The 22,384-nt window shown below is 57.9% G+C and overlaps 1 protein-coding gene and 1 long non-coding RNA gene across 3 annotated transcripts in view; one reads left to right on the top strand and one right to left on the bottom strand.

Moving 5' to 3' along the window:
- The window catches only part of PPP1R37 (protein phosphatase 1 regulatory subunit 37), a 42,363-nt gene that overhangs the window by 10,324 nt on the left and 9,655 nt on the right, over window positions 1-22,384 (bottom strand). The gene's annotated exons all lie outside the window — the stretch shown is intronic.
- LOC309616807 lies at window positions 75-12,524 on the top strand. Its single transcript, XR_014237600.1, has 3 exons — window positions 75-712; window positions 3,404-3,606; window positions 4,940-12,524. It is a non-coding gene; the product is annotated as an uncharacterized lncRNA (long non-coding RNA).

The raw sequence follows: 22,384 nt of genomic DNA, 5'->3' as shown, positions 1-22,384 counted from the left end.
GACAGCACTGGGGAAAGACACTAAAGAAACAGAAGCGGGGGTTCAGTCCGTGCACTGTGGCGTGGGCTCAGCAGCCTGCAGGCACCCCAACCCTGTCTCGATTTCCCCAACAGCATCACGAGCACGTCCCCAGGCCTGGCCCGTCACTAGTGGGCACACGCGAGTGTCAGGTGGGTCGGGAAGAACCTCATAGTAATCATTACGTATGTGTGTTTCATTCATATACTAAGAAAAAAGAACTATCACATCAAAACCAGCAATTTGCATACACTATCACTTGAAAATGAATGAGATGAAACATATTCAAATTTTTTAAACGAACCAATTAAAAAAAAAAAATAGTAAGGAAACGGCAGTACAGGTGGTTCGGAGAAATAACATGGAGCATTGAGACAGCACTTCCGCTGTGCCAGGCGCCACCCAAGCACTTTATAAGCTGGCAGGGCTGGCCCAGGCCGGCTGGCTCAGCCCCGGCCGCCACACACTTGTTCATTTGTGATGTTGTGACGAAATCATCAAGACCTCTACCTCGGGTCATCCGCCCTCGACTTGTCCAGCCTTAACCGAACCACACAGGCTGCGGCGAGTCAACGGGCCGCTCTCCCAGGCCGCGGCAGCTCCGAAGCATGGGGCCCGGGCCTCCAGGCTGCAGCTCGGCACCCACAGACATGCATGTGTGCCCAGTCTACCCCGAGGACTCAGCGGGCGGGCGGTGAGCTGGGGAGGAGGAGGGCCGCTCATGCGGTGCGCTGGCTGGACACTAGGGGTGGGCCGGGCTGAGAGGCCCGAGTCGGAGCTCTGGGGCCAGGTTCCGGAGGGCGGGGTTGCTAAGTGGTGAGGGCCCCGCTCCAGCCCGAAGTCAGGGGGCTTGGGTCCTGGCTCCTCCCTCCCGTACTCCGCGAGCTCGACCTCGGGAAGGCCCTCCCCGGGCAGCATCTCACGCTGCCCACCGGAGATGGGGCATCTTGCAGCATGGTTGAGAGCACGGGCTCCGGAGCCAGAGCGCCTGGGGCCGAATCCTGGCTCCCAACTTAAACTCTGTGACTCCGAGCAAAGCGATTTGACCTCTGTGCCTCAATCACCTCACCCCAAAAACGGGGCTGAGTGTGAGTCCTCCCAGGGTAAGTGTGGTGACTGAGTTAGCACAAGTCCATCCCTCAGACCAAGGCTTAGCACACGCCCATAAGTGCTCACCGAAGGCCGGCCATCACTGTCGTGCTGTGTCCCCCACTGGAAGGCAGGGACCCAGAACAGACTTGCCAAAGCACCTGTCCAGAGACGGAATGGTTGGCGAGACCAGGAGGACACGTGGGTGTGCGAGGGGGACACGTACATGAGTGTGTGTTCCCTCAGCTCCCAAGGCCACGGCTCCGAAGGTCCGACTTACGCAGGGGCTGGTTTAAGCGGCTGTCAGAGAGGAGGGGCGGTGACGTGAGGGGCGCCCAGCCCCGTGTGCCGGGGATGGGATGTGGAGAGGTCACGGCTTTGAATAAGAGGACCTGCGTTCCAATCCTTGTCCTGGTGAGGCTGTGATAAACGTTCTCAACAACCTCTTTCCCTCTCTGAAAGGGACATCTGTAGGGTCTCAGGAGATAAGGGATGTGAGGGCACCCGCCAAGTAGCTGCCCAGTGCGGGGCCTGACTCAACAGGAGACAGAGCGGGAGAAAAAGATGACGATGGTGGTGGCCGTGGTCACCACTTCCAGGTGTCGGGCACTTACTCCGTGTTAAGACACCACTCTGAGCACTTTCTACGCACAGTTTCATTCAGCCAGCTGCGGGATCCTATGAAACTGGCAGTTATATCTCCATTTCGTAATAAGGGGAAGCAAGCTCAGAGAGGGCAAGCCGTCTGTCCAAGGTCACGGAGCCAGCAGCGGCAGCACTGGAACGCACAGCCAGACCTGTCTTGCTCTGTAACTGGAACACAGCTTCATTCTCACATTACCTGGGCAGGCCTGAGCGGGAGGCAGGGGCCGCGGCCAAGACGAAGGTTTGAGCCCTGGGGAGGGACGCTGCTGTGTGCAGCGGGCGCCAGTCTCCCAGGAAGAGGCTGTGGGACAAGCAGAGACTGCTCCCCCTCCCACCCGCCCTCACAGAGGGACAGACAGAAGGAAACCCAAGGCCAGGCATCAGGTGACAGGGAGAAAAGTCTGTCTCTCCTTTGCACACAGGTGCAACGGCACCCACAAGATGCAAGGACAGTCTGGGCACCAGGGGGCGATGGCTCAGGCCACCCCTGCCAGGCTGGAGCTGGTACTCATCCAAGTGGGAGTCAAAAACCAGGAAGCAACAGTGGGGGGTGGGGACGGACTGGGGACAAGGGGGTAGGGGGCCAACTCTCACTGCTGGGGCTTCAACAGCTAGTCGGAGACACGCATGAGACAGATGCAAATACAGCGGTGGGCAGTGGCCCCTGGGAGGGGAGGTGTGACAGGGTGGGAACAGGCTTGGCAGGATCCCAGGCACCAGGAGGCCAGTGCGCAGGAGGCGGAAGCGGGAGGCGACAGGGACACGGCCTCAGGAAGGACTTTGCTCTCAGCGCGAGACAGGGGCCACCGGGGCTGGTGCAGAGCGGCGTCAGGAAGCACGTGAGGTCTAGGGAGGATTGAATCTGTAGGAGACCAGGCTTGGGGAGGGGGGAGCCCACTGGGTCCCCTAACAGGGAGGCTGCCAGGACTGGGCACACCAGAGGTGACCAGCGAGGCCAAAGCTACTGGGCGGCCCAGAGCCAGGCCTGGGTTCTAACCCCCTCCATTAGCTAACCGCAAGTGGCCTTCGCTCCCCAGGGCCTGGCCACTGCATCAGCAGAGCCTACCCTGGGAGGCTACCTGCCACGCCCTTCCTACCCCAAGACGGAAGGGCACCATCACCGTCACCCCACCTGACAGAGTGGAAACTGAGAGTCCCGTGGCAAGCGGGTGACCAGGCCCTTGCGGGCCCCAGGACCCCGGCTCTCGAGGCTCTTTCCTGCAGGACCCCAGGCTCTTGTGCTCCCACGACTCGACGTCTGTGGAACACCATCCTCCGCTACCCAGGCCGCTTGGGCTCACACCTTCAGAGGGGACCAGGCCGGTGCCGAAAGGGCACATGGAAGCTGGGAGCTAAAGCCTACACCCCCAGCAGTCCCCCAGTGCCCCTGTGGTGAGGCTGCCTTGGCCTGTGAAAGCACCAAGCGGCCCGCTTCCCTGGGTAGATGGGCACTGGTCCCCCCACCTCCCTCCTGACACCATCCCAGGACCCCAGGGGGGACGTCCATGCTACCTCCACTCCCCACTGTCCTCCCAAAGCCCCCGTCACAGTGACTGGTCGAGGACAGGAGGCTGACCCGTGTAGGAGCAGCCATAGCCCGTCCCAGGGCCTGTGCTGGAACTATCAGGAAGTAAGAGCTCTCTTCCCGCAGGGGTCGCTGAGGTGGCCTCCCATTTCTGGAGCTGCTGGCAGCCACCCTGGCATCCACCAAGAGGAGAGAACCTCCTGAGAACAAAGCCGACTCACAGGAAAGGTGACCTCAGAGGTGAAGAGAGACAAGAGTCCCGACGACATTGTCCGAGACCCTGGATTCAGCGAGGCCTGAAGTCAAACTATTCAAGGCTCCTCAGATCCGTAAGCCAATAAATTCCCCCTTTCGGCTTCAGCCCCTTGGAGTTAGGCTTCTAATCCAGAATGCCAACTTGGATACCATCTTGCTATTCATCAGTAAATATCGCCCACGGCCGACTGCATGCCAAGCTCTGTGCTGGCGCTAGGAGGACAGGGAGGGCTCTGACCGGGTGCCCTGCCCGTCAGGGCTTCTCACCTGGGGAGAGGGGATCCAGGGAGGCCCTCGGAGGGCGCCGTGAGTGCTCTGGACCGAGCTGGGACAAGGCCGGCGGGAGGCAGCCAGGCCTCAGAGGCCCCTTTTAAGCCTTGCCCATGAACGGGACCCTCCCCCCGCCACCGGGCACTGTGCTCTAGCCTCACCCCAAACTCTTCCCTTTCCTCCCAGTGCAGGCCCAGTGCTTCATCACACCTCATTCTCTCCCTCCTCTTATGCATTACGCTCTCCTTTCAGCCCTCAGCTCCAGGGTCCCCTTCTCTAGGGAGCCCTCCGTGACCCCCCCCAGCTGGCCAGGCTCCCTCTTCAGGGCTCCCCCATCTCAGCCCTGCCCACACTGAACTGTCACTGTCTAAGGGGCCAGTCTGTCTCCCCGCACTGGACTGGGAGCCCCAGGGCTGTGGTCCATGCATATCCCCAACATTGCCCAGAACAGGGCCAGGCACAGGGAGGGCACCAAGATAGGGCGAAGGAGTGACAGACAGACGGAGGAGCTCACGTCGGGCCAGTGTCCTAGGCCTTGAAGGCAGACTGAGCCCTCCTGACGTTGCAGGGCGGGGGGTGGGCGTGGGGGCCTGCTCCACGTGTAGAAGACCAAGGAAGCCTGGAGAAAGGCGAGAGGCACGCCAAGGCCCAGACCCGGCCAGAAACTACTCACGTTGTGAGGATGCTCTCAAGTTCAGAGTGCTCCCTGCATAGAAAGGTGCAAGGTGCTCTTTATTTCACCCCGATTCCCCACCGGGCATCCGGCCAGGCACCCTGTGGCTGAATCTTTAATCCTCATCACAGACCCGCAGAGCAGAGAAACCCCGAGCCCACGACCTATCACTGCACAGAGGAGGAAACCTCTGGGGACGCTCACTGGTCCCCTAGGGTCATGCAGCTGGGACGGGGAGGGGTGTCAAAGCCAGGACTGCTCCCGTCTGCCGCTGCTGCCCTGCGGTCCTCAGGCCCCTCAGCTTCAGGCTGGACACAGGGGTCTGGCGGGCGGCAGAAACGCAGCCTTCTCTAAGAGCAGGACAGGGAGGTTGCCAGAGGGATCAGTCTTTCTCTTTGTGGTTTCTGGGGCCTGGAGAGCCAGCCCTGCCCTGAGCAGGGCCGCCCTCCGGGGTTTCCTCACAGCGCCTGCTGAGACCGGGTCTCCACAGGACATCCACAGGTACCGGCGGCTGCGGGTGAGAAGTGCAGGTGTGGGACAGCCTTGTCCCCTCCCCCACAGTCCCCTAGTAAGCAGTCACCAGTCCCCCCACATGCTGGCCCTACCCCGGAGCCCCCGCGTGGACGAGGAGACAAACCCAGAAGCAGTCGCAAGGCAGCATCACCAGCCGTGAGAGAGAGTGAGGGGGGATCACGGAGGCGTGGAGGACAGGCCGGCTGGGATCTGCTGGGAAGAGAGCATCTGGAAAAGCCTCCCAGAGAAGGTCTTGAAGAGTGAGACAGCAAAGGGGGAAAGGCATCCTGGGCAGAGGGAACTTTGTGGACAAAGCACAGAAGTAGAGACTGCACTGTGCGTCTGGGCGGTGAGCTGCAGGACTGGGAGGGTCCAGGGTATGTGAGAGGAGGGGGTCGGCAAGGAGGCTGGGGGAGGCCACCCATGGAGGCCTCAGCCGCTGAGCATGGACTGGGGGTGTCTTCCTAGAGGTGCTGCTGGCAGAGCCTGCACGCAGGTGAGGTGCGAGGGCAGACCTGGCTCAGGGGCTACAGTAGTCAAGGTCCCCACCCGATCTTCATCAGTGACAGAGCCACCTGGATATAAGGCCTCAGGGCCTTTGCACCTGCTGCGCCTCTGCTCAGAGCACTCTTCTACCTTATATCCTCATGGTTTCCTCTCTCCCTCCCTGCCTGCAGGTCTCTGCTCCAACATCACCTCCTCGGAGGCCTTCCCCGACCACCCTATAGGAAACAGCCCCCTTTGTCCTTGTCCATCCCTGTACCCGGCTTCATTCTCTGTGTGGCACTTCTCACGACCCAACATAAAGCTTTAGGATCTATGTGTGTGCTTATGCTGCAAGGAGGGCAAGGATTTTACTGCTTTTGTTCACTGAAGCATCCCCAGAAAGGTACATACTGGGTGCACAGCAGGTGCTTAATATTTGTTGACAGAGCAAATGAATGCAGAGGCTGGGGCAGGCAGTGGGCCCCTGAAGTCAGAAGGACAGGCAGCTGAGTCCCCAGCTCTGCCCAGGCCACCTGGGTGAACTCAGGGAAGATTCCTTCTCTCTCGGCACCCCCTACTCAGGCAGTGAGGGTGGGTGCGTGATGAGGTCACGGATGGGCGTGCTTAGCCCAGAGTAGCCACTTCCAGACATCCCCTTCAGGGGCCCAGATGCTTCCTGAACTCCCGCAATGTCACACACATCTCTCCCACGGTCTGGGCCGCCCCAAAGGTGGGGCGGGGGCAGGAGAGAGGCAGAGCAACGCAAGGGTTCCTGGGGCCCGAAGTAGGGAGGAGGCAGGGAGCACCCACGTAGCTTTTGGCGGGGGTCCCACCGCCGCTGCAGACACGAGGCTCTGCGGCCCCTGTCTCTGCAGAGCCACGTGTCTTATGCTGCCCACGTGCGGCTCTTCCTCATTCCCTGACCTGTGCTGCCCTGGGCACAGAATCAGAGTGCGCGGGGCCCTCAGAGCCTTCTCAAGACCGGGCATTTCTCACGGGAGTACATCCCTCGGTCAGGCCACGGGTACTCAAGGACTGGTGGGCAGCCACAGAAGGATGCCACGGAGCAGCCAGCATCCAACTGTGAACATCCAGAGACCCCAGGAGACCAGGCATCACACCACCTGTTCACCTCTGCCCGTGGCCGCCTCCAAGGTCCTTGCCGTGAGAACCCTGGGATGCGGCTGTCAGTCTTCACTGTGGCGCTGCTCATTTTTCCAGGGTGCGGGAGGCACTCCCAGCCCCTTCCCTGTATTTGAGGAACTCCCTGCCTCAGGTGTCCAGCTGCCCACTCCCACCCCTCCTAGGCCTGGTTCTCCACCTGCCTGGTGGCATCCTCCCCCCATACACCCCTCTGCTATGAGTCCTTCAGGGATCCGTTTCTGGGCCTGCAACCGAGAACACATGCCTGACACACGGGGAGACAGAGGCCCCGAGGAGGAAAGTTCCTCAGCCCGGGGCGGGGGGGGCATTTAAATCCAGGTCCGTGCTTCTGACCCCATCCCTCCAGCCAATGCCCTGCATTTCCAAACGCCGCTCCTCCCCACCCCCCTCCACGCCCAGAATCCTCTGCGGCGCACAGCAGAGAAGGAGGGGAGGGAACACGCCATGTGCAGGGGCCTCTCTGGTGCTTGGCAGAGCCATCGTTTTGCACCTACCCCTAGACAGACTAAGGGATTTACGAACCTGATCTCATTTACGCCTCCTAACAGCCCTGAGAAGTAGGGCTTATCCCCCGCTGCCTTCCAGATGAGGCCTGCAAATGGCAAGTGACCTGCCCAAGGACACTTCTCCAGCTGGAAGCGGAGGCAGGAGCTGGTCCCATCTGCCATCCTCCTGCATTCCCTACCGCTGGGCTGGCTCCTCGACTGGGGAGGGGCCCTTCACTGTGGGAGCTCATTGAATTCCCCACTCTGCCCCTCCAAGAAGGCCTCTCCCAGTCCATTCCCCAAAGATGGAAACTGAGGTGCAGGATTCTTACACAGTCAGTGATTCTCAGAATAAAGAGAAATTCAAATGAAACGGAAGTATGCTGACAGATTTTTCACCTACCAGAGAGGCCAACACCCACGAGCTGGACAGCACACGCTGGGGACCGTGGGAAGCAGGCGCGCCCTCGAGCAGCGGTGTCCCCAGCAACCAGTACAACCCCTTTTGAAAGCAATTTGGCTACACCAGTCAAAACTCCAAAATACAAATGCACGTACCCTTTGCTTCAGCCACTCCACTCCTGGAGAGTCATCCTACAGATACCTTTGCGAAGGTGCAAACTTATATACCTATAAGGTTACTCACGGCAGCACTGTTTGCAAACAGAGACCTGAACTGACACCAGTACCTATCAGTAGGGGAGCAGTCAATACACCCTGGTCCACCCGCGCACAGGAACTCTCTGCGGCCACAAAGAATGCGGCCGCTCTCTCTGAGCCAATAGGGAACAACATCCAAGACACATCAAGTGAAAAAGCACCGTGCAGGGACTTCGCTGGTGGTCCAGCGGTTAAGAACCTGTCTTGCAATGCAGGGGACGCCGGTTCAATCCCTGGTCGGGCGACTAACCCCGTGCGCCACAACTACTGAGCCCACATGCCACAACTAGAGAAGCCCGCGCAGCACAACAAAGAGCCCACGTGCCGCAACAACAAGATCCTGTGTGCTGCAATTAGGACCCGACACTGACAAAAATAAAATGAAAAATGAAAAAAAGAAAAGCACAGTGCAGAACACTGCTGGTGAACGCCACCTTTTATGAAATCAAGGAAGGAAATAAAAACCAGTGCCCACTGTTAGCGCGCAGACTAACACAGAGACGGAGCAGCGAGCGAAGCCACTCAGGAATCAGAGCAGGAAGGCTCCCAGTCGCTTCACTGGGCTTCCTGGCAGCCCCCAAAGCCACGTCCTGGGGTGGGCGCCTCCTTCAGCAGGGGGGGGCTGTGCTCGTCCCCGAGCGCCACATACAGCCACCCACCGTGTGCAGAGGGCCACAAGAGAGCATGGTCTCATCCTGGCCCGGGGGGAGAGGACAGCAGAGGACAGAGGTAGCTGGCTTGGGGCGGAGTGTCCCCACAGCTTCCGAAGCAACTCAGAAAAATGTACAGGTGAGATGATCGATATCTAGGATATCTGCTGCAAAATAACGGGGGTGGGGCAGCACGGAGGATAAAGGTCGGTCACATACTGGTCATTACTGAAGCTGGGAAGTGGGTTCATCTGGGTCATTATACTCCTACTGTTGCATATGTCTGGAAATCTCCGTAATAAAGTTAAAGGGCGGTGGGGGGAGCAGCCACTCAGAGCTGGTGGCCCACACGGGGCCGAGGCAGCATTTGGGATGGGAGGAAAGTCGGGTGGTTCACGCCTGGGGCTGGAAGCTTGGGTTAGGCCAAGGCCAGCCTTTCACAACCACCTTAATTACAAAGCCGGGCCTGGCGTTGGTGGTGGTCACCCTGGGTGGCTCCCTAGGGCCTGGCCCAGCGGGTACTCAGGGAATATGGCCTGGAGGAAGGAAGGAACGCAAACCCGGGCCTAGAGCCGCACTGTGAGGGACAGGACAGCTAGATGGAGGGCTGTCGGGGGAATCTGAGGCACACAGTGAGGGGGAGGGAGGGGGACCAAGGGCTCCAGTGCAAGCCTGGTGATGGCGGCATCCATGAGCTCTGCAGGGAGCCCGCTGACAGTGACATTTACTATGCTGTCACCTCGAGCAGCCCCTGCACGTGCCCGAGCTGAAGCCTCACCGTCCTCCAACCTAAGACAAAGAAAAGGAGGTTCCGAGAGGTGGCGACACGTGAGTGACCATTCAGGCCCCGCACTCCACGGGCCCGCCTCTTTCACTGCTGGGCCAATACGGCCTTCACAGTTGGCCAAAGTCAGCTCCACGGCTACTCACCCGCCAGGAAGAGGCGTCCTCGGATGCCCCCGTCCACAGCAGTTACAACCCCTCAGGCTTGCCTTCCGAGCCCACTGCCCCTAGAGGACCTGTCCCCTGCCAGGCGGGGGGCTCCCCCAGGACCCGGCCGAGATCAGTACACCACCTGTTCCCTTAGGGTGCTCTGGGGGACAGCGGCTGGGTGCCAGGAGGCCTGGACACAGAATGAGGGCAGTGACGGGGCCCAGACGGAGGGGAGGGGAGCAGCCAGCAGGATTTCTACCAGTGGGGATTTCTAGCAGCTCAGCCTGTTCGGAGAAACCTCTGGAAAAGTGAAGGGACACCGTTCATGAGTTATTCTTCCGAACGACGAATCACTGAGGCTTCCCCCACCCCCACCAGCCTTGCAGCAACTCAGAGGGTCCGAGGGAGCGCACGTTGAGGGTGGAAGCAGTAACTTTCCCAGCAGCGCGTGCCCACCCAGCAGAGACGATGTTGCCAATGGTGATGTCAAGCTCGATCTGTCCCGGAGCCACACCAACGCCAGGGGCCGCTCTAGGACTAGCTCCTCTGGAAGGGAAGGGGGCTGCCACCCGCCTCACTCCGGCCAGCCTGGTCTACGAGGCTGGGCCTTTGCTTGGGCGGCCCCTCTGCCTGTCCCTGCCAGGGCCGAGGGGGGCTGAGGTTATCCCCAAGGGGTGTGTTCGCGTTTGCACCTTCAGAACCACACGCCCAGGAAACCTGGTGAGGAAGCGCAGGGACACTCCAGGCAGATCCCCCAGGAAAGGGGAACCCACCACCTCGCAGTCCCTGCCCTTCAGACAGGCGGGCACGTACTAGCTTATGGGGACCATGGCAAGGAACAGGCTGGGCTCTGGCACTTTTTGTCTCCACTGTCTGTCCCTGCACTGGGACTGAAACGGCCAATTCCTGCCCCGGGATGAGGCCCCCTGACTCAGCCCTGCAATGGGCTCACCCCATCCTCCCCGGTCACCGCCCCCCGAGCCCTAACCTTGTTTGCTCCTGCCTCTAGGTCCGCGACTGCCATTCCCGTGGCTCAGAGAGCTCCCCCTCCCCCAGCTCTCCCTAACCTGTTATTCGGGTCTCAGCTCAGAGGTCACCTCCTCCGAGAAGCCTTCTCTGGCCCCCTTCTAAAGCAGCATTCCCCCACACCCATCATTCTCCACTACCTCCCTCTGAGTCCTCATGGGACACACCCCAATCTGTACCTGTTTGCTTGCTCACTCTCTGTCCTAGACCAAGGGCTCCCTGAGTCTAGGGACATCACTGCAGTGAATGAATGAGATGACTTGCTCTGTGAACCGAACAAAGCCTCCCTTCCCTTCTCCCCAGAGAAGCACGTGACAGAGGCAGGAAACCACACTGTGCCCTGGACAGGAGGCCCCTCTGGAGAGGCTGGGATGGCCAGTCCTTTCCTCTCAGGCCGGGGGTCCCTCCCCGGGCCTGCTAAGGGGCCGTGATGCCCACAGCTTCCTGGGTGACAAGCGTGGTCTTCCCTGCCCCCTCCTGGGAGGGAGGCATCATGACTTGGGGAGTCAGTGCCACCGCCATGTGCTGCAGGATGGCCAGCTGCAGGGGTCGGGCTGGGCTTACACAAGCAGCCAGGAGCCGGGCCCCCAGCCGGGAAGAGGGAGGACCTGCCTACTCCACTGGGCTGCACCCTCACACCTCCATCCGGACCTTCCAAGCTGCCTGGCCCAGCTGAAGATCCTGTTACCGAAACACACGCAGTCAGAAGGAGCCTGCAGCTTTCCAAGTCACATATGACTTACCTGGGCCCACCAGGGAGCCTCACACTCAGCAGGAGCTTGATAAAGCCAACAGCGCTCGAGGGTGAGGGGGGACGTCAAGGCCTCATTCCCTGGGTCCCCAGTCGCACAGGGCGCACTAAGGATCCAAGTGCCAGCTGTGTGACAGGCAACTTTTAGTTCTAAAGTATTACTACTAACAATTGCAAACACATAGCACTTTGCTAGTGTATTATTTCACTTACTGCTTTTTTTAAAAATTTATTTAATTTAAATTTTTTTTTTTTTTGGCTGTGTTGGGTCTTTGTTGCTGCACCGGACTTTCTCTAGTTGTGCCGAGCGGGGGCTACTCTTTGTTGTGGTGCGCCGGCTTCTCATTGCGGTGGCTTCTCTCGCTGCGGAGCATGGGCTCTAGGCGCGCGGGCTTCAGTAGTTGTGGCACGCGGGCTCTAGAGCGCAGGCTCAGTAGTTGTGGCACACAGGCTTAGTTGCTCCGCGGCATGTGGGATCTTCCCGGACCAGGGCTCGAACCCGTGTTCCCTGCACTGGCAGGCAGATTCATAACCACTGAACCACCAGGGAAGTCCCTGCTTACTGCTTTTAACAACCCAATGAGGTAGGATTTACTCCCCATGTGAAAAATACACCTGAAGCAGGAGAAGTTAAGGAGCCTGCCCAAGGTCACAGAGCCAGTGAGGGAGGAGCTGGGATTCAGGCCTAAGCAGTCTGGCTCTACAGTCTTTGCTCTTAACCAAACCCGACCACCTTTCTGTCCACAGCCACTGTTTGGAGTACGATATCCCTCCCCCACCCTTTCCAGAAGAGGAAACCGAGGCCCAGGGAGGTGGAGGACTTGCCAAGGACAAACAGCCCGGACAGAGACGAGCGCAAAGGCAGGCCTGGCTCTGGAGTCCAACTCATCAGGTTCGGGGAGGGGGTGGGACAGTCCGAGGTGTTTGATGTTCTTACCTAAGCCACGTACTGGCCCACCGGCCCCGCCACGTTCTTCTCTATCCCGGCCCTGGGCTCGTGTCCTCCCACCCCCTTGTGTGGGTCTGTGCTGGCAGCTTGGCTGATTTGTCTCTCTCGACTCCCCTTCTGGACCGCGAGCCCATGAGGAGGGGCCACGTCTCCCTTGGCCGTGCTGCATCCCCGGCACAGGTCCAGGCACAGAGCTCAATGCTGGCTGACACCTGAACCACCAAGGAAACACGTCCAACCCTGGGTGGGTGGAGCCTACCGACAGCCACCCAACACAAGTGTCCAAGACTGCCCCTCTGACTGAGGGCTTTCTTCTGGGGGGGTGGGGGGCTGGTGTGTGTGTGTGTGTGTGTGTGTGTGTGTGTGTGTGTGTGTGTGTGTGTGTGTGTGTGTGTGTGTGTGTGTGTGTGTGTCGGGAGGTCCTCTGCGGCCTCCATGAGCCTCCAGCTGGAAGGGGCTTCCCAAAGAGACGTGTACATCTGAGGACACTGGTGGCTTTCTGCCTCGTGGCACGAACCTGCCTTCTCAACACAGAACAGTGCGGCCGGTGCTGGAGGGCGTGGCCTCTGGAGGCAGACTGCGTTCGGCGGTGCCTGCTCGGGGCGTCTGCAGAGCCCAGGCCCCCTGCTCTGAGAGCTGCCCCCAAGCCCCCACGAGGGTGAGCCTGGCCCTCTCAGGCCCCATTTGACAGGAAGGATATGGGATCTTTGCTAAGCCTGCATGCACCTCCTGGGCCAGGGACTTGGACTGAGCAGTCCTGTCCTGACCACCAGGACGGCTGGGCTTGTTTGGCTCGTGAGCAGATAGAAAGAGGAACACATCAGCAGTGCCCGTGGCCCAAAGAGCTGGAACCAGTTCTGGTTCCCGTCGGCTTTCAGGCACCCACCCCCTCCCCGCGGCCCCGGGAACTGGCAGAGGTCCCTGTGCCCTTCCAATGAACACTCTCGTTTACCTCACGTGGTCCCAAGTGGATGATTCTGGCCCTGACAACTTAAACAGATCCTAACCGCTGCAGGAGAAGGCCCTAATCCCTTTATGGTCGAGTCTCCTCTTCTGGAAAATGAAGTCAATGAAACAGACACACACACACACACACACACACACACACACACACACACACACACACACACACACACACACACACACACACAGGCTTCTAGAAGCAGCCACTGAGATCACTCGTGTGAAGCGTCTGGCATGAGGCTGGTGCGCAGTTAACCTGTAGTCGCCATCAGCTGTGGCCCACAGCCGGGCGCCTCGGCAGCACCGCCGAGAGTGGACGCAGGACGAGAACAGGGCAAACAAAGGGCTCGGCTCCACCCGGAGGTTCCCCAAGCATCTGGCTGCAAACCAGCTGCCTCCACCTGTCCCCGGCCTCCTGGCTCGGAAACACTGGTCGCACCGCTCCTGCTTGCCCGAAGACAAATATTTACCCAGGGCTGGGCACCCAAGGGCGCAGAAGTGAAGCCCTGGGGACAAATGAGGACCAAGGAGAGCAGCGGCAGAACAGAGGCCTCCAGGGAGCAGGCCGGGCCTCTCGGGTGTGGCGCCGGGGGCCACGCAGCTCTGCTCCTTAGTCATCCCACCTGCAGCGGGGGACGCTGCTCCCCGTCTTCCAGTGGGCCGTGAAGAATCAGGCGCGCGGGAGGGAAAGCTCTCTGCCCAGCGCTGCAGGCAGGCCCGCTTGCTGCCACTGCGCCGCACGGGGTTGAAGGCGGCAGACTCCTGGGGGACGAGCCGGGTGAGCTGGACTCCACCCTCTGCGACTCACGGTCCCCCCTCATCTGTGAAATGGGGCGACAATTCCACCTATCCCTCATCTGTGAAATGGGGCGACAATTCCACCTACCCCGTGGGACGGGGTGCGGACAGGACCAGCTGGCACACGGAGAGCGCGCAGCGCAGCGCCCGGTACACAGCGGGCGCTCTGAGAAGAGCGGCCGCCACCATCCCTGCTGTTACTGACCTACAGGCCCGAGACGGCCCCTCGCAGCCCCGACTGCTCCTCCGGGACTCCTCCACTCCTGCCTCGTCCACCTTTTGTAAGGCTTTGCACACCTCCCAGTCCTGCCCTCTTCAAAAGAACCCCCACATCAACTCTAACTCCCAGAGGGCTGGGCAGGCCTCCCGCTCCTCAGCGAGGCACTGCTGCCCAGCCCTACCCGCTGTCCGAGGAGGGAGCAGCTGGGCAGCGGCTCGTCTCTCAGCTGCCGAGGGCAGAGGCCACGGTCCCTCCTTCTGCCACGGGGCCAAGCACGGGTCCAGGCATCTTGTGTGCTCAGCCATCTGCGGAGGTGCTGGACTTTGGGCCAGATGGGCCTGGGGCCCGAGTCTAACTCCAACAAGTACTGGATACTGGACTCCATTTCTCTCTCTTAATCCCACCTGCCTCAAGGGTCAGTGTCTCAGCAGTAACTAAACAGATCCTTCACTGAACAGCTGCTCTGTGCCCCACCCCAGGCGGTGATACTGTGAAAACGGTATCCAAAACAGCTCTGATCCCTGTCTACATGGGGCTCCCAGGTCCAGTGGGGGAGACAGACCCGTTCCCAGACAGTGATGACCCCGAGGGGGCAGGGCTAGGGTAGGAGAGCCCAGAAGAGCACCTAACCTGGTCCGGGGGTCAGGGAGGGCTTCCTGGAGGAGGGGCTACCTAACAGCGCAGGTCATGTGAGCACAGGGTCTGTGAGTCTCATTCACCATTGCGCCCTGGAACATAGCTGCACCTGGTACAGGTCAGGTGCTCCACGGGCATCTGCTGAAGGAAGGAAAGGGGGGAAGGAGACCCAGGGAGGATGAGTAGGAGTTAGCCAGGTAAAGGAGGGAATATCCAATTGAGAGGGTTGGGCACGATCACGTAACGCTGCACAGCTCCAGCTACAACCAGCAATTCCACTCCAAGGTCTGCACCCTGGAGAAATTCTTGCTCACACCCCAGGTGATGTGTACACGAAAGTTCACAGCTGTACCAGTTTGTAATACTGAAAGCCAGAAACAGCCCAAAGGTCCACCAACGGCACAACAGGCAATCTAAGACACAGTCACACAATGGAAAACTCCAGAGCATCTACACGGATGGAACTGGGACACTAACTTTGAGAGGAAAGGCAAGCCCCAGCAGTCCACTCACGACACAATACCATTTTTATAACACTCAAAAACAAGCTAAACCAAACACCATACTTTTCAGCATACATGCAAAGGTGATAAAACTTAAAAAAAAAAAAGAGGCATGACATTCACAATATGCACCGTAGTAGTCACAGGGCTCTGTACTTCACCCACCCACCCAGAGACAGAGGTAAGTTAACGGCAATGCTCTCAGCCATAAATTGGGAGGCTCAGAGGCGTTCATTACACTACACTTGAACTTACGCGTATGTTACATATGTAGTTCATATGCCAAGAAAAGAATTTAATAACAATAATTTTTTTTAATGTCTGAAACATTTATATTAACATATTTCCATACATATTTCCATACAAATACAAATATGATTTTTAGAAATTTCATATAATAACAATAATTTTAAAAGCAGAGAGAGGGAGGGACTTCCCTGGCTGTCCAATGGTTAGGACGCCGTGCTTCCAGTGCAGGGGGCATGGGTTCGATCCCTGATTGGGGGAACTAAGATCCCGCAAGCTACCTGGCATGGCCAAAAAAAAAGCATAAGGAGGGAGAAGAGTGTTGCAGCGGAGGGAACAGCACATGCAAAGGCTCAGAGGAAAGAGAACTGAGGCGCCTCTGGGGAACGGAAGGTCGCTGTCAGGGTCAAATAAGGCAAACGGGCAAGGGACCCAGCATAGGGCTGGGGGCATCGAGGTGCTTGAAAAGGGTCTGCAAGACACTCAGTGGCTCCCTGCTTCCCATCACGGCCACCCACTGAAGTCCTAGGTACCAAGCTCGACAGGCCAAGCTCGGGGAAGGGGACCTCTGAGAAGGCCAGTGCCCGTCAGCAGACAACCAGCCCTGCCAGAACCAGGCGGGCTATTTTAGGCTGCCCGCCCCAGGCTTCCGGGCAGGAGCACCAGATGGCCAGCCGGACCCGGAGGCACTGGGGGGGTTTAGTTTGGAATTTTAAAATCAAGTAACTGTGAGCTGTTTACTGGTCCAGCAAAGGCTCCAGGGATGGACACTGGGTGCCTGGAACTTCTCATTGCCCAACCTGACTTTCCCCCTCTATGAAAGGTGAGTAACACCACTTACCCTCGCGAGGTCTGTTTGGGAACTAAAGGACGTATCATTCATTCTTTACCAAATGATCTGGGCTGGGCAGACAACAGAGAGCAGAACAGATCTGGATCCCTGCCCTTGGGGAGTAATTACTAGGAAGGCAAATAATCACACAGATAAAAATAACAAATTATAAGAAAGAAAACACTCTTATAGAACAGAGGTGATGATCATTTAGATTGGAGGGAGTAACTGGGCGAGACCCGTAAGAGAGAGGAACATTTAGGCTGAGACCTAAAAGACTAGTAAGACTCAGAAACCCATTCATTCCTTCCAATATTTTTCGAGTGCCTATTCTGTGCCGGGCGCTGTTCTAGATGCCAGGGCTGCGGCAGTGACCACAGCGCTTGAACGTCCCCTCCAAGTGGCTTACGTTGGGGGAGGCAGGCATAAGACAGTCAGCAGATGCAAGGAGACAGACAGCAACCACACGAAAGTCGTGGAGAGTCTCCCAGGCAGAGGCAAGGGCCAGCGCAGAGCCCTGGCATGTGCATGCTGGAGGAGCTGGGGTATAGGTTCCCGGGGACTCGTTAAGACTGCAGCGGAGGCAGACTGGATGTGCCCAGGGCCCGGGCTGCCCTGGCTTCTGCCACCTTCCGCGAAGGAGCGTGACCTCAGCAAGTGACTGATGGTACCAAGTCACAAAATGAGGGGCCCCACCAGCTTCACCAGGTTGCTTGGCCCGGTGCTCAGCAAACAGTGGCTGCAGTTGTGTTTACAGGAGAACCTCTCCGGAACCTGCTGTCCCTTCGCCTGGGCCTGGCCGCCACTAACACGCCCTCCCCCGACACTGCACTGCCCCCAGGGCCCGGGCTGCTTCCCCCTCCTCTGCGCCCTCTGTTGTGGAGAGCCAGCGAAAGAGCAAAGGGGAAAGTGATTCTTTTTAAGGAGGCTCCCCCGCCTCCACCTTTCCAGCAAGGCAAATGATAAATGAGGAAAAATATATCTGCATAATGAAATTCCAAACACTCAATATCTGAAATAGACACAGAGTGCTTACAAGAAGTCCCAAAACAGAAATGGGCACAGGGCATGAAGAAGCAACTCCGGGAAGTATGTAACTAACATGGTAACAATAAACAGGTTAACTACTAGTTAAGGAATGCTCATTAAGGGCTTCCCTGGTGCCGCAATGGTTAAAATCCGCCTGCCAATGCCGGGGACACGGGTTCAAGCCCTGGTCTGGGAAGATCCCACATGCCGCAGAGCAACTAAGCCCGTGTGCCACAACTACTGAAGCCGTTGCACCTAGAGCCCGTGCTCCGCAACAAGAGAAGCCACCACGATGAGAAGCCTGCGCACCGCAACGAGTAGCCCTCGCTCGCCGCAACTAGAGAAAGCCTGCACACAGCAACGAAGACCCAACGCAGCCAAAAACTAATTAATTAATTAATTAATTAATTAATTAATTTTTAAAAAGGAATGCTCATTAAAACAAAATACCATCTTGGCATCAAGACACCCAAATGCAAGTATTATTCATTTATTCATTCTTTCAAAAAAAAAAAAAATCAAGAGATACAACCAAGTCCCTCAAGGTTTCCAGTCCTGTGTGGGCACAGACAGTATGTGAGACTTCAAAGGTTCCTACCCTCTGACCTGCTAAAACCACCTTCTAAGAATTTCTTCCGAGAAAGCTACCTGTGAGGAACAGAAAGATTTATGGACAAGGCTGAACGTCACTGCATTATTCATGCAGCTGAAAACTGGAAAGGACCTAAATGCTCAGCAACGCGGAAATGGCTGGAACAAATGACAACGGCCTGACGATGACAATGGACTTTAATCACGCTTTGTAAAAAATGAAGCAAAAATGCAGGACATTCAACCGTATACACAGGCTCCGCCCAGTTTTATTTTTGTGCATCTGTGGCAGTGTATGGAGCCAAAGAAAAGCGATGGGAAGGAAGTGCTCTGGCATTTCACGCTGACGACATTCATGCACATGTGGTGCATGTCGTTTCCGATAAGAGTCTTGCATCTAGAATATATATAGAACTCTTACAGCTCAACCAGAAGACAAATGATCCAATTTTAAAACGGGCAAAGGATCTGAATAGACATTTCTCTCAAGGAGATATACAAGTGCCCAAGAAGCGCGTGAAAAGATGCTCAACATCATCGGCTGTCAGGGAAATGCAGATCAAAACCACAATGAGACATCACTCCATACCCTCTGGGGTGGCTGGAATCAAAAGGACAGCCGGTAACAGCAAGGACGTGGCGTGGAGGGAGCGGAACCCTCATTCAATGGAGGGGAAGGACCAGCGGGGCAGGTGGTTGGGAAAACGGTCTGGCAGTTGCTCAAATGGTTAGAGTCACCAGATGCCCGGGCAATTTCACTCCTAGAAACATGAAAGTGTGCGGCCACACAAAAACCTGAACGTGAATATCCACAGCAGCATTATTCATGACAGCCAGAAAGTGCAAACAACCCAAATGGACATCGACCGATGAAGAGAGCGGTATAGCCATACAACAGAACATTCTTCAGCAGTAACAAGGAATGAACTACAGACACACGCACAACGTGGGTGAACTCTGTAAACACTATGCTCAGTGAAAGAAGACAGACACAAAAGGCCATGTACTGCATGACTGCGTTTATAGGAAATGTCCAGAAGCTAACGAGACAGAAAGCAGATCAGCGGTGGCCTGAGGGGGTGGGGGAGGGGCGCTGGCGTTGCCGGCTAAGGGGTACAGGGTTTCTTCGGGGGGGGGCAATGAAAATGTTCTAAAATTGACTGTGATGACAGATGTACAATTCTGTGAAAAACTGAACTGTTCCCTTTACACTGGTGAAATGTACGTGAATTACATCTCAACAGAGCTTTTTTAAAAATTCCAGATGGTAAGATTAAAAAGTGATTTTCATTTTCTTCTTTAGACTTTCCATCTCTCTTTTTTTTTTTTTTTTAACAGTGAACATACCTTACTTTTAAAGTCAGAAAAGAATCAAAGTAGTATGAGCTTCCAGGGTGACTGCATGCCCTTCTCCCCCAGCTGCCCTCACCAGCTCCAGGAAGGGGGCGAGGAGAAAACTGAGCCACACGCAGCACAAGCTTGCTCAGCTGCACAGTGGGCTGGAGATGGAATCAACATTTCCCCAGAGCCCAAACCCTTTCTATTAATAATAACGTCACACAGCAAGTCGGGGCGGGGAACCCAGGTTCACAACAAGGCAGGTCTCTTCACTTGCCCACCCCTAGGACGTGTCACTCTGCCCCTCAAAGGTACAGAGGTGGCCGAGAGCGGCAGAAGCCACCCTGAATGCCAGGCCATCCCTCTCCAGCCTGCTGCCTCACTTACAATACAAGGAGGTTATCCCTCCACACCTGATAACCTGGATGCTGGGAACAGGGAAGGGCCTGTGCCAGCCCGGGATTCTCACAGCTGGGTGGTCAGTGAGCACAGGCGTTTCGACCCAACAGCTGGTGGCGGCACAGTAAGCCAGATGGCCCTGCCTCCCCCACTGAGCTCACCGGCCTGGGAGGTCTCCCCCCAGGACCAGACAGGCTCAGGCTGCTGTCAGGCGTGGGAGCTCTAAGCAGGGCTCCACAGAGGGCTGTCTCTGGGCTCTGCCAGTACCCACGCCCCAACTCTATGCTAACGGAACGACACTCACTGAGCACCTGCTCTGCGCCTGGAGCTGCGCTGGGGACACAGCAGTGACCAGGACAGCCCAGCCCTGCCCTGCTGGGGCTCAAAGTCCAGTGGGAAGACAGAGGTAGGGCAGGGAAGCCTAGGGAAGCTCAGCACTGCAGATCCCGAGGGCTGAGCCCAGGCCCAGCAGGAAGAAGACCCCCCGAGCCCCACCCCCACCCCCGAGGAATGCAGCACTTTCTGGTCACTGTGATCAAAGCAGGGAGAGCTGGGTCAGGAAGCAAAGACCCCAAGGAACAAAGGGGATCACAGGACAAGGAGGGAGACGGAGGAAAAGGAGAGAGGATGGAGGCCTGAGCTGGGGGGCTGGAGGCTGGACACCACTGACATCCTCCACCTCCTCCTGTGACACACCTTGTTGCTGGTGAGGCAGGGAATCAGGTCACCTGCCACAAAGGTAGAAAGGCACACCAAGTTACCAAAACCTGGGCTCTCTTGCCCTACCCCGCACGATGAGGAGGAGGTCCTGGCACTCAGTTCCCTAAACGGTGGGGGTGACCTATGGACAGAAACAGGGAAACACACACAGCGGGAAGAGACCTCACACACCACCTTGCTGCACAGAAAGGGCAGTGTCTTGGCCTACAACCCACAGCAAGTCCACAGCAAAACTGGGTCTGCAACCCCAGGCCTGCACTCCCGCACTCCACTGGGCTGGCTAGCTTGGGGGTCTGGCAGATCTGGCAGGGGCGCTCGGTGCCCTCCTCCTCTCTTCATACTTCCTTTTCTGGCCCTGGGCTACGTGAGGGCGGGGCCCATCTAGTACCTGAGGCCCAGCATCCCACTGCACTTCCTTCTCCACCTACCATACAAGCTCCTGCTCAGAGCCAGGCTCAGTGCCACATGCTGTGGGCACCAGGGGATACAGTGGCACCAAACCAAACCCACCCCTGCCCTCATGATGCTTACCGTCAAGCGTGCAAGAGAGAATATCCGCGGGCCTACAGATAAACAGATCGTTGACACCTCATGGCGGGAACCTATTTAGTGCGCCAGGAAAGAAGGGTTTGCTGGTACCTGAAGGACAAGCTAGAGCCGTGACAGCAAGGCAGGCATTCCAGGACAGGATGTGGGGAGCTCCTCGCATGTAGGAACTGAAAAGAAGCCACCGTGCTTGAACCCAGAGAGCACACGGGGAAGGGAGAGCCCAGTCGTGGTCAGCGACGGTGGCGGGGACCGGCCTCCTAAGCTGTTTTAGGGATTCTGCGTGGGGTGTGAAAGGCAGTGGGGGGAAGTGGGCCGTAAGTGTGACTGGAAGCTGGGGAGTGACAAGGTCCGCTTCTTCAGGAACGGAGAAGGGGCACGAGAGGGCAGGGAGAGCAGTCAGGACTCCTCCACCTGGCTCACAGCAGAGCGAGGTGCAGGCGAGGAATGGATGGATGGATGGATGGAAGCATGAACAAGTGATCCAACGAGCATCCTCCCTGGCCCCTGCTCTCCTTCGGGCCCCGAGGCGCTGGTCTGGGGCACTCGCTGGCAGACCCACTTTGCTCAGCGTCCCTGTGGCGCCTGGGTGTGTTCAGTGGTTTGCCTCCTCCAGGGAGCCCGACGGACAAGATGTCGTCCCTCACGGCGCTGCTAGGTCCAGTGGGGGGAGACGGACCCAAACAAATAACCACAGAGTGAGGAGGTGTCATGGGAACCTGGAAGAGCAGAGCAGCACTCTGTGTGGGGACGACCTGTGCGCCAGCGCAGGAAGGCGGAGCACAGGGAACCGGGACCGAGGAGGACAGACACCAGCTGGGGAAGGGCTCCCACCAGGCGCAGGGGCGTGGCCTCTACCCTGTGGTGACGAAGGAGCCCATGGAGGCTTTTCGGGAACAGAGGATGAGCCCCGTGCCTTCTGGTTCAAACACGGCTCCTCCCCTCACTATCTGTGTGGCCTTGGCACCCGTGAGCCTCAGCTTTCCCTTCTGGCTGCTGTGAAGAGCTTAGATCACCACCATCATCATCGCCCTCCCAAAGCATGACCCTCCGCAGGGTCACTTCCCTGGCGTTTGCGTTCATCTTCCGGCAGTCCCACCCCTCCTCCCTCCCACCAGCCCTGCTGCTCTGAGGAACCCGGTGAGTTCAGCTGGGAAGGTGCTTTGCTTTGCACACAGGGGGGGATCGCCCAGAGCACGAGCGGCTCTCCCACTGCACTGCTGACGGCAGCTGGCAGGAGACTAAGGCTGTGGAGAGACGGAGGGGTGGGCGTGAAGGTGGCTCACGAGTCCGACCCCGGTGGGTTCCAAGAGGGGCCCGCCCACCCGACCAGGGAGGACATCCCAGCTGGGATCCAACAAGGCCTCCGCAGAATCAGACCACAGGGCTCCCACCCCAGGCTTCCGCTGGAAAGGGAGAGGGTGTCAGGCAAGTGACATGAGCTGAACGGCTGCCAGCAGACACTTCCAAG

This window comes from Balaenoptera borealis, assembly GCF_965194805.1.
Source record: "Balaenoptera borealis genome assembly, chromosome: 19".
Taxonomy (NCBI): domain Eukaryota; kingdom Metazoa; phylum Chordata; class Mammalia; order Artiodactyla; family Balaenopteridae; genus Balaenoptera; species Balaenoptera borealis.
This window is presented reverse-complemented; position numbering and strand designations above follow the sequence as displayed.